At 38.7% G+C, this 9881-nt stretch overlaps 1 long non-coding RNA gene across 2 annotated transcripts; it reads right to left on the minus strand.

Annotated features, from left to right (window-relative positions):
- Positions 1–644: 644 nt before the first annotated feature.
- On the minus strand, positions 645–5706 carry LOC118251802 (uncharacterized). 2 transcript variants are annotated; one of them, XR_007707780.1, is made up of 3 exons: positions 5397–5706; positions 3755–3986; positions 645–1221 (listed from the first exon to the last, which is right to left on the minus strand). It is a non-coding gene; the product is annotated as an uncharacterized LOC118251802 (long non-coding RNA). The 2 variants fall into 2 exon arrangements; XR_004779952.2 differs by having other exon boundaries at positions 645–1284.
- Between the last annotated feature and the right edge of the window lie 4175 nt (positions 5707–9881).

The following is a 9881-nucleotide window of genomic DNA, read 5'->3' on the forward strand; positions in this document are numbered from 1 at the left end:
TCATCTAACCTTCACAACTATAATTTTCCAAGACACTGCTCTTGGAAAAAAGCTTCTCTTTGTGGTGTGTTTTTGTTGTTGTTGTTGTTGCTTATTTTGTTGTTGTTGTTGTTTTCTTCTTTAGGATGTCTTGAATCATTGCAACATAATGATATCCTGCAGTCACAGATTTATATTCCCTTCCTCACCTCTGACCTCTCTCCCTCCCCTTTCCATACCTCTTTCTACACCATGACTATGATCTGTGCATGATACACTTCCTTACAGATGATGACACTTGTCCCTGTGGATTTAAATGTCACTGGAATGAGATTTCATAAGTTTGGTCCTTTTGTCCTTATGTCCTACAACCCACTTGCTCATATTCAAGCTCTCTCTTTCTTACCATATTTTCAAAGACAGCTCATCCAAGTAAGTCAGGCAAAGATGGAGAATAGGGAGCTCAGGGGGAGGTGGTGAGCAACCCACAAAATATCCAAATGTTAGTCTAACTATAGGCCAATAAACACATGTGGCAGATTATTAGCCCAAGAAGGTCATTAGTACAATCTGTGGTAGAAGGATCTTCTAGTATAGGTCAACATTGTTAAAATACATGTGGCTGGGTGGGTGGGTGAATGCAAACAAACGACATGTCTCAAAAATTCAAAGAAACAAACTGTATTGCAGCAATATTAAGACGAAAGGCAAAGGACAATGGCCAGTGTTTTACGGAAACATGAGGCTTCTTCAAGCATTTCAAGGAACCCAGGAATATTGCTAGATAAAAACAAAAACAAAAACAAACAAAAAAACGTACAAACATCTTCCTTCTCCAAGCAGATGGGGGAAATTATATCAAACTGTGATGCAAAAGACTGCTTGTTTGGGCAAGCAGTACTGGACTATCTTCAGGAAGGAATCCTGGCCTGTGGAGCTGAGATTTACAACCATAACTGTGTTTGCAGAAAAACTTTCCTTTCCAGCATAGATTCAATGTAGGTATTCCCATTTCTCTGCAGTGTAAACCTCACTCTGAATTTTGCTGATGGTTACAAGTTCAGAAGAGGTCATGAATTCAGAGAAAAGATTTTCCTTGTGGCCTAGGATAGGGGTGCAAGTCTTCCTCTGCAGATTGCATGAAGGTTTTGGCTGTCTCTGATAACGACCAGCTGGCTAAGCTTGAAGATGTTGCTTTCCTTCTTGCTGCTCCAAGTGTCAGACAGCAGTGGAATCAAGGCCCTGCAAGATGCGTCAAAGGCTTATTTTAGCTGGAATGAGCTCAAAGCAGTTTCCTTTGAAGTACTGGAAGAGCAGAAGATAACTGTGTTATAACACAATCTGTCTTTATCAACTTGAAATATCCAAACAATCTTATGCAGTGGTGGTGTCCCACTACAGCACTGGAAAGTTGTCCTCCCTGCACTTTGTAGACCATCTTCCCTCAGTTCTTATCTCAATTTCCAGTATCTTGTTTGCTAGATTCCCTCTCACCCCTTCCAGTTCTCTAACCACTGTTTCTCTATCTTCTTCACCCTACACTATAATCGACATGTCATCATCATGTTCCATCATTGAGATATATTTAAGAGTGTGCACCAGACAAGTCACTCAAAGAGGCTGATGTGAACTTGATTCAGCTATCCATGGTTTGGTGTCTGGAGTCCTTTGAGACATGCAAGGATGATTTGACACCTACATTGTGTTCTTGTAGAGAAATCAGAGAAGATACTTTAAGGCATCTCAAATGGAACTAGAAAGCTGTCAAGGACAACTGAATTGGGTCCCCTTTCTCAGCTTTGTGTACAGAACAACTTAGCTCAATAAAACTAGTGTAGATATGATGCCTAAAGTCCTTCTTTGACTAAAAATGGCATTTGAATATCTCATAATAGGTGTTCAGCCATGACTATACTCAGCTTGGCCCAAACCAAATTTTTCTTCTCTCTTAAAAGACAATGGACAATGTACTATTCATTCCATTGCTTGGGCCTATCATCATGAGGTTATCTTTGATTCAGTGTTTTTTTGGACACCATCTAGAATAGTTATATCTGCAACTGGCTTTGCCAGCATACATGAACTCTACATTCTTCCCCTCAGTTCCTACACATTGTCTACTCCACCATTTTTATAGTTTCAGTGCCTGTAGGAATATTCATTCAAAATACTAGGACTGAGATTATCTTTCAGACTCATCAGTTCGAAAATGTTCCATGACTCAGTCTAGATCATCTTTACTCAGGAGGCTACTCACAATTTTAACATGCCCCACCTTTGAGTCCAAGAAAATTGTTAACCTCTTGGTCCGCACATATATTCTTCCTCATCTAATATAGTCTTTCTTAGCTATACCCTTGTTTTCTTCCTCTTCATATAGCCCCACATCTGCGTGCAGGATGCGTCTGAAGTCCTACCCTCTCTTGCATTCCTGCTAGAAATTCACCTTTACTGAAATGCCTACATTTATGTCTTGCTACTATCTACACAACCTTTTTTCCTTGTGATACCTTTTCCGTACCAGCTGTATTCTCTTCCTGCATGCAGGGTCACATTTCTATAATGTATCCAGCACAATGCAGCTTAGTAATTTAATTTATGTTTCTGGGAGAAACTAGCTGTCACAGTAATAGAAATGGAATTTTCCATGTATCTGTGCTTCTGTATGAAGAAAAATACCAAATCATAAAACAGCTTGATAGGCTTTCCGTCTAATTGGTGATAACTACTAAAATGTCTTTCAAACTGTCTTTTTTATTCCTAATTAATTCTCTATTAGTTTTGTTGTAAATTCCCCATCCCCATTTTGTCATTAATGACATATCAGACACCAATGCTTTAACATCTCTGCGCCTGTTTCCCATTCTCCCAACCTTACAGATGTAAGGGGAAACCTACTTTAAGCCCTGATCTACCAAATCACTTAAGCAAGCACTAAATCCTTAAAAAAGTTGTTCTGGTGCCTGCATACTTTATTTAATAGAAATAGATTTAGGCATATTACAGAAAAAAAAAAGCTCATGCTTAAAAATTTTAAAAACTGATGACTGAGAAAGGAAATTCTTTAAGGTCAAGAGTGTCTTCTAGTCTCTGAACACAGCACCATCATTATAAAGTCTGTAGCCTTGCAGCAACTTAAGTGGTAACACACTGTTCTTACATTTCAGATACTGGAGAATGTCACTCAGAAGGATACATGTCTGCTAACTAAGGATATACAGCATGTTCTCAACCATGTGGTTTTGGGCTACTTTTAAATATCTCAACTTAATGGGTTGATTTTTCTGGAAATTCAGTTCCACAGGCTAATAACTCTCACTATTAGATGGTTTATCCCAGGCTAGCTGCAACAAATATTCATCTTATTATATCCCTCCCTTGCATGATCCCATTTCTCCATACTGTTTTAAAATACCCTCATCAAGTACACAGATGTATGCATTTCTGTGGTGGTATGAATGCAGTCCACAGATGTTTGTCTTGTTCACTAGAAATAAGTGAGTATAACAATGAAAGTTCTGGTATGCATTGAAACGTAGGTTAAGTTTAGTTGCTTTATTTTTGCTCATTTGTTTGTTTGACACTGAATAGCTAATAGTATCATGAATGAACAGACAGGTGGTAGCATTGTTGACTTTTTGCTTTCATTTTTAGACACCTCAGTAATGTGTTTGGCATCCATTTTCATCAAAAACTCCAAAGTCAGTTTGGTTCAAATCTCCTGCGGGAATGCCCAGACCCCCATATTAGCTTAGTTTTGCTTATTAGTTCATACCTTTGCACAGTGAGAGCTCAGGCTTTCATCTCAGCTGTTCCACTTCCTCATTATAGTGGGATTAGTCAAATCACATCAGCAAATGGATCTGCATTTCTGGCCCTCAATAGAGTGAAACCTTCATAAGGAAGAATTTTAGGATATGACTGAGTCAGAAGACTTGCTTCTTGAACAGGAATTAACCAGATCTGTGTGAAACTTGGCAGATCAAAATTTTAGAGGCTGTGCAAAGCTAAAAAAAAAAAAAAAAAAAAAAAAAAAGAGTAAAAATAAAGATAATAAAAAAAGTTTCTTCTGTTTTCTCTACTGAAGTTTCTCAGAGGTTGTGTTTTGACGAACTGCAAGAGACTTTTGGCATTAAATTGTATTCTCAAGTCACATGGATGTTTTTAGAGGAAGAAACCTTCATTATCAACTTATTGGTTGGGTTATGTAGAAGTTAAGGATTTTGCAGATATGCCAATGATTTTTGGACAAATGCATTGATGTTTATGTCTTACAAAAGGGGGAGGGGGGGAAAATTATTCTTTCTGACTTTTATTTTGATTGCAAGCTTCTTCAAGCTTTAAGTGCTAACTCCTATTTCTCACTGTTGAACAGTGAGAAATCTGAATATGTGAAGACATGGCACTGCGAGGTGATTATTGTACACACAAATAAGGAAATGAACAACTTGACCCAAATGCAGCTTCAGTTTTGCTCCATTTGAAAATCCTCTAGATTTTCATTGTCAAAATAGGCCAGGTTTAAATTTGGTGATAATGTCTGTATCCAGGTCATCTCTTTCTATGTGAAGACTAAAATAAATATAATATTAACTCTTGACATTCCGGCTTGCTAGAAGAGGAAATGACTTCATGGAATGAGACAAGGAAAATCCCTTCTGATGAAATCAACATTGCATCAGTAATCACACTGAACTTTCCATTACTTTTGGAAGTTTAAAATTTCATACAGAAACATCTAGATGTGGCCTGAACCTGGACTTCTGTCTTATCATTTTTCAGCATTACAAGCAAGGAAAAAAAAAAAAATGTGGGGGGGGAAGAAAAACAGGGATTAGGAAGAAGTAATTTTATTGCTTTCAGAAAGCCTCATGAGGCTCCTTCAGCTTGGAGAGCTTTCAAACACTTTTCTGTAGCTCTTATGGAACTGTAGCAATCAGCTGGAGATGCAGAGAGCTGGTGAAGGGTGAGATGCTTGTATTTTTCCCACCTATTGGCTCAGGATGAGGTAACTCACCCCACTAAGAACAACATTGGCTTTTCTAGGTGGCCTCTGTCGAGTGTGACTGCAGTTCTCCCTCGTACCTCACGCTGAGTTTTACGTCCAAAGAATTAAAACGGTGAGCCTGACTCATTCCTCCGAGCTGGCATCCACCAGCAGGTCTGGGGAGAACAAAACTCCATCAGTCTAGGTGCCGGGTGCTGATAGCACGGCAGCGCCAACCGCCTTAGCCCTGTTTGTTAGGCCTCATGTTTTCTTATTGCTGTTGTGTTACTGTTAGCATCCCTTCACACTCCCATTCCCCCTTCGCAGCTCCGTTTTTAAATGACTCCTTCTTTAACGAAGACAGAGACTCCTGTTCACTGCCTCAACAGGCCCCATGAGTTTCACTAAGTCATTCACGAGTGTCACTTACCCTGTGTGGGTGGCCTTGAGGCAAGTAACCAGCAGCACCAGGCGATGTGTGTTAGGCAATGGGTTTGATAATCCCCTCTTTTTCCTTCATCTCCTTCCCTCTCTGCCACTCTGGGCCCCTTCTGCTGGCCCAAGCCCTAGCAAAATTAACGTGTTTCTTTGGACCATACCTCTCAGCACAGTAACTGCATTCTCTTGCTCTCCCATTTCATCTGCATCTCTCTTCTGGCTGCAGTTATAATCTGGTGGGTAGGAATGGGAGAGACTGTGGCTTTGAATTCTTTGGCTCGTTTACCCCACTGCCTGGAAACCTCCTGCCAGCGCATCTCATGTCTGTCTTTCACTCTGTAAAATGACAGCCCCGAAGGCTGGCACTTTGCTCAGCCAAAGGAGGAAGGCAGCACATGAATCAGCGTGTCTGTAGGATCTTCTGAGAAAGGAGTTACCACACACATCCCTGCTCGTGGCTCACAATAACAGCTTGTTATCTCTGGTGCAATTCATCCTGTGGCAGCTGGCTCCTGAAAGTCATATCCCTTTCCAACTGTAGTTGTCTCTCTCTCAAAGTGTGTCTTCTCCCGTTTGGAGTCTATGCAGACCCTCAAATCATTTCATTAAGGCAGGAAACAAGATGGTTTTGAGGAGGGATGAAGGGAAGCAAGACCAACAAAGTGCAATTTGAAAATAAAAATGATGCAGCTTCTTGTGGGCTGGTGGAAAATGACAAACATGGCTAAAAACATGTGCCTCACACCTCAGGTTCTCCAGTCATTGTTTGTTAGGGCTCACTGAAGAAAATGAAACATTAGGTCTAGAGTAGGGACTGGCTTGTTACATAGATGCCCACACCAAACACAAGTATTCTAAATATTGTCGTAGTTCTGAGTAAATAATAGAGCCCTGACCTTGCATGTCAGGCAGGACCACTAATGATCTTTATCCTGCCTGGAGAAAAGCACACAACTTTCCTTAGGAGAAACTGGAGTGTTTGCTGGGCTGAGTGCATCGTTGCAGTGGCTGGAGAGACAGAGAAGGAGCTGGCAAGGGGGCAGCAGGAAAGGGTACCCCCCCCCATATTTTACCAATCAATATGACTGTTATGCTTCATATTTCATAGATGCTTAGCAGTTGTCTAAGTTTATGGCATCATTGAAACATCTGAACACCACAGCCTCCCTAACACTTATTTAAAATAATATGAATATAATATAATCAGCTCCAGCATAACAGGAAACAAATACTCCCATGGGTGAAATCCATGCTGTCAGTTGTCAAGAGGTTCCAAATTTAGAGCATAGTAAAACTTTTATAGTCAGTCCCTGGAGCCAAATTCCTCCCATCCTCAGGTGTTTCTTTTTTTGTTTGTTTGTTTTGTTTTATTTTGTTTTGTTTTCAAGGAAGCAAACAGTAGTCAACATTAAAGCACGGATTTATCAATAAGAGGTATAAAACAGATAAATAGTAAGCCTTGTTTCATTATATTATGCGAATATTATGGCCGTGATGCCCTGGAGAATTTAAAATGGAAAATTCAACATATTCCACATTCTGAGACAAGAGAACATTCAAAAGCCACCAAAACTATTAGGTTCTAAGCAGAAGAGATGAGACAGGATTGATTCCTTCTGAGGAGGAAACCCAAGTGCATATTACCATACAATATCCACTCACTAGGCTAAGTGCTCTTTACACAAATGGGATAGATACTCACATCCCACTAATCTTATATAACAAGTAAACCAGATCACACGCAGGAGAAAAGAATACTGTGTTCATTTGAGATAGAAGAAAAGAGGCAGAAATTAGATGTGAATTGACTAAGAGATTGGTTGAGATTAGGTAAAATGACTAAAGTCATAGAGCACAATTCTAGCACAGATGTTGTCTGAACCCATACTCTCTAAACTCCATGACTGACCATCAGCAAGTCCTTCCCTGTAAAGTCTACGACCATCAGTCTTTAGAGCAGTATAGAGAAGTGGAATTAGAGAAGGAAAACAAACAAACCAACAAACAAACAAACAACAAGAAACGGCAAAAAACTCTGAAGATCTTTTCTTGAACTCATGATATGGAATAATGACAAAGAAAAGGACCCTTAATATTCCATTATCTCTGAAAAAGATATGGCATTGGATTCTTTGGCAACAGGATTAGTGAAATTTCATTGCATAAACTTTTTCATTTTTCTACATGCTTTGCATATACATATACAAGTATATACACAAACGCTTAACACAACGCTTCAGTCTCTCTCTTTGAAAATCATCCCCTACTACTTTATAGTCCTACAGTCCTTCACCCAAGTCAAAGTTTGGTTAACTGTTGAACAGCAAGATTTTATATTCTTTATTTAAATAGGGGCTATGACACCTAAGTTTGGTTGAATTCTGTTTATTTATATCTATGTGAACACATTGTTTATTTTCATATGTTTAATCACAAGATTTATGGTTCCTTCAGAATAGTTTCAGTCTAAGATGCCTCTAAACAAAGACTAATGGTTTAATATCCATAAAAGTAATCCCATTCTCAAGTGTTCCGATCACTCAGAAGCTTGTGAGGCATGACTAATAATCAATTTAATTAACTGCATTAACTCTGTAATTATGTTTGTGTGACTGGAATTTAAGTACATGTTTAAGGAAAACCATGTGTTTATATGCTTGCTTAAAGAGGTCTTCTGTTCAACAGAGATATCAGCCTGACATATTTCAGTGTCTCTTTCATCTTGGTGTTAGATTCTCACTGTCATCATCCCATGGAAGAGGTGAAGGAGATATGTCAGTGGTCTCCCAAGGTTTCTAGCCCCTCAAAAGGGTCATCTGGCCCCATTTTTGCTCTCCAAACCAGGACTGCCATCTGTAAGGTTCCAAACGTTTCCTTAATGATATATTTTAAGATTCATTTTGATCCTACTAAATCATTTGCCATAAATCATTTTTCACTTGATGTTTTAAGGTCAGCTGATACCCATGATCTGCATCTTGCCCAGGTACCGTCACCCACCAGCCCAAGCACAGGAATCACAAACACAGCCACCTAACAGCATGTAGTGCCAGAAACTTATTTCATTATCCGCTGGGAATAGATGTTTCCCCATAAGAGTAAAAGCTTTTCCTTTTCCTTCCAAGCCTAACCCAGACATCTATGTGTGTTTGTGAATGAGAAATTGCATTTCCCTGTGGACAGTATGAAGGAGAGGGGAAGTGAGTACATATTTCACCTGTCACCTCCACCACTTTAAATATTAATATCTGTTTCACTCTCTTTTCCACTGAGGTAGAACTTGCTTCTGCATTCTTTTACCACCACTTTATTATTTTACTTAATTTTCAATACACTGTTAATAATGATTTTCTGATGGTTCTCTCACAAAGAATGAAATGAAATGAACCAAAATGAATCTAATTGAAATGAGATGAAGATAAAATAAAATGAAAACAAAAAATTAATAAAATAAAATAAAATAAAATAATAAATAAAATGAATAAAATAATAAATAAATAAAATAAATAAGCTTCCGGGAAGGGAAACGACTAAGAGAAAGTGGTTTTATGCAAACTTCACACAAGTGGTCACCCATGGGTTTTATTCTTCTGTTCTGATTTGAGTTTCAGGGGTCTGATAGGCAGAAGGAGCACAGAGATGGTTAAGATGACCTCCCTCAAGTCCCTACTATTCTTAGTCTGTATCATCTTAGTGATGTACAGAGCACTCCTAGCTGCATATGGAACAAAAAGAAGCTGTTCTTCAAATAAATAAGGGGGGATGTATGTACCTGAGTCCCTCTGGAAGATAATTCATCTTATCCCAAGATAGTCATCCAAGACATATTAGATGAAGCACCTTGGAATGTGCTTGTTTTTTGCCACTGATGATAAGAAAGTGAGTAGCTCAAAGTTACTTTTAGAAAAATAAAGTTGGCTGAGATTAATAATGCTCCAACCTTTGCCAAAGCAGGCACTCAGATGAGTGGATACTTTTCATCTTAATCTTAATATATTTATCAGGTCCTCATTAGTAAAATAAGGATAATATTCACATCTCAGAGGGGTATTTTGAAGATGATTAACATTGGAAAAGCACTCAGGAATGCCAGAAAGAAGCCCAGGAGGAAACGAACAGTGCTGTCTTTAGAGCAGTCTTTGAACTATGGGTAGAAAATACATCATGGAAGCAACTACTGCACAATAAAGCTACAACTTTGTTACAAATTACTGCTTGCTACCTGAGTATGGTTCTTACTGTGGAGGTTCCCATTTAAAAATTGTAGGCTTCCATACCAGTAAGTTGCAAGATAACAAGTAATAAAAGGGAGAAAGGTAAGGTTTCACAAGGAACTTTTATTTTTAGTTATCTTAATTACTGAGAAGTTCACTTTGCAACTGTACTTCCATTGATGCTCTTTCATATAGATTTGTGTGTGTACAATATATATATAATAAAGTACAAATAGGTACATAAAGAGAGAAAGAAAAAAATA

This window comes from Cygnus atratus, chromosome 2, assembly GCF_013377495.2.
Source record: "Cygnus atratus isolate AKBS03 ecotype Queensland, Australia chromosome 2, CAtr_DNAZoo_HiC_assembly, whole genome shotgun sequence".
Classification (NCBI taxonomy): Eukaryota; Metazoa; Chordata; class Aves; order Anseriformes; family Anatidae; genus Cygnus; species Cygnus atratus.